Genomic DNA, 2,485 nt, shown 5'->3' with positions numbered 1-2,485 from the left:
GCTACAGAAAATAACAAAATAGGGACGCCTGGGTGGCTCAGTGGGTTAAAGCCTCTGCCTTTGGCTCAGGTCATGATCTCTGGGTCCTGGAATCGAGCCCCACATCTGGCTCTCTGCTCAGCAGGGAGCCTGCTTCCCTTCCTCTCTCTCTGCCTGCCTCTCTGTTTACTTGTGATCTCTGTCTAATAAATAAAAAATCTTGAAAAAAAAAAGAACAAAATAGCGATAATTCCGAGACGTGGATCTTAATTGTTCCCTGGTTCAAAAACATATTTCTACTATTTCATTCCATCCTGCTTTCAAAAGTTGTGGTCATCTCAGATGATTTCAGTATGTCTTAGACTCCAGTGAGATTTGCCGTGGTTGTTCCAAGCAGGTGCAAGGCTGCAGGAGCTCCCGCTTCCCTGGGTGGAACTTTCATCACATCCTTAGCCACCAGAGGCTGGCTCTGAGCCAGCTACCTTCAGGGTCCTTTCGGTGCTTCCTGGTCCCAGTGAGAGCCCAGTGACATCTCTCCGGGTCAGCCTGAGTTTCCGTATCTGTTGTTTGCATTATAAATACTTTTTGGCATTCATCCACTTTCATGAAATGTGCTAGGCTTGGGTGTTCTTGTAGTAACACAGTTCAGTGAACGCCATATGGAGAAGTGTTGGAAAACACCCAAAGGATCGAGTCCTCTTATGAAATATAAAACACACACAGGCCAAGTGGTCTCAAATTGAATAAAAAGGGCTCAAGAGTTTGATGGATCTGAGTTTGAATTCTGGCTCTGGGTGAGTATCTTAATCTTTAAAATCTCCGTGCATACAGTGCCTAGCAGGAGCACTCATGAGATGGACGGGTGCCTTGCTGGTTGGATCTGGGGGCGGGGCGACCGGGTTGGGGCAGTTAGGTGAGGCCTGCCAGGCGGCCTTGGGCAGCCGTGAGGAGCTCAGGGTGGGCAGTCGGGCGTGCTCTGTCACCGAGGCAGCCCGGTTGGATGACTTCTCGAACCAGCCTGGCTGCTGGAATCCCTAGTAGTAAAGCCAAATGCTTAAGGCTCTCCATCACAGACTATACTGACCTTCAGTTTAAGAAAAGCCCTCCTGAGATGGCACAGAGGGCCTTTACTGCAAATGTTTAACAAATGATGGGCAGATTCTGAGCTCATTCCTTGGGTGTTAGCTGACCCTGATTTTACATTGAGCGGATAACACTCTTCAGCTCTATTTTTCACCTCCCGGCCCTGGCGAACGCAGCTGACAAGTTTGGCCACTTGGAATGTCCATTCCGGAAGAGTAGCCCTGTTACTCCGACAGGAAAGTTGGAGGTTATTTTGTAGTGGGACGTATAGCTTCCACCACCCTTTGTAGACTTGAGCATTTCTTTTAAATAGTCCTTATGGTCCGTCATTTTGTGTTCGGGTGGCAGATGGAGGGATGCAGTAGGTCAAATTCTTATTACTAAGGAATGTTTTTTGGGAAAAGTTTTCAATTAGCAATAACCACACCTCGGATAAACCTCATTGGCTTCGATACTGCTACTGCTCAAAGTGTGTATTTTGAAACTATCTAAGTATCTGATCCCTGACACTCATCTCTAACTTTGTGTTCTAGTGGGAGACTTAGGCAAAGTCAAGTATCCACAAGTATCCACAAGTAGACACATGTGCAATATTTTTTCCTTGCTTTCTTCTTCATGGTAATTGGCATTCTTTTTTTACACAGGGAGAGGGGGTTCGGAACAGGGATGGAGGGAGAGGGAGAGAGAGAAAAGCTCAAGCAGACTGCACACCTGGCACAGAGACCCATGCGGGACACGATCCCACGACCCTGCGATCACAACCAGAGCCAAAATCAAGAGTCTGACGCTTAATCGACAGAGCCACCCAGATGCCCTGGTAACAGGCAATTTTTAAAACTTCAGAGCCAGTTTTCAAAATGTAAACACTGTCTCTGTTTGCCAGTCCTTGCCCACCTCTAATCTGGTTCACCAGTACGTTGACCAGCGTATAATTGGGGTCATTCTGTCCTTTGTAGATCAAGATGTTCTGTGTATCCTGCCTTTAATGACTGGACCTTGGGGGGTGTTTCCTGAGGGAAAATGTAGATAAGTAGGTATTATTTAGAGATTAAAAACCTGTTCTTAGCTCCTTGTTTTAGCCTGTCACTCCACTAAAGATGGCAAGATGGGGCCTGGACCCCAAGAAGACTAGATTGCTGTGGTTTGATTCTGTCCTAGCTTGTGAAGAGTGACATATTCAAAAGTAATCAAATGGTCAAAATCTAAACAAACAAACAGAATCCCTCCACAACATCTCTAAGCTGAAGGGTTCATGAAAAGTGCAGAAAGTTTAAACTGTGATGAGCTAATAATGTTAACTAACAGGCGGAGAAGAAAAAGATCTCCTTAGAAATATCACCATTTTTAAAAAAGATTTTATTTATTTGACAGAGACAGAGATCACAAGTAGGCAGAGAGGCAGGCAGGGCGGGGTGCGGGGGCG

General features: G+C 46.0%; 1 pseudogene; it reads right to left on the bottom strand.

The window, feature by feature from the left end:
• Nucleotides 1-1,411: 1,411 nt before the first annotated feature.
• Nucleotides 1,412-1,534, bottom strand: LOC123935631 (annotated as a pseudogene).
• Between the last annotated feature and the right edge of the window lie 951 nt (nt 1,535-2,485).

The sequence above is a fragment of the Meles meles genome, chromosome X, assembly GCF_922984935.1.
Source record: "Meles meles chromosome X, mMelMel3.1 paternal haplotype, whole genome shotgun sequence".
Lineage (NCBI taxonomy): Eukaryota > Metazoa > Chordata > Mammalia > Carnivora > Mustelidae > Meles > Meles meles.
This window is presented reverse-complemented; position numbering and strand designations above follow the sequence as displayed.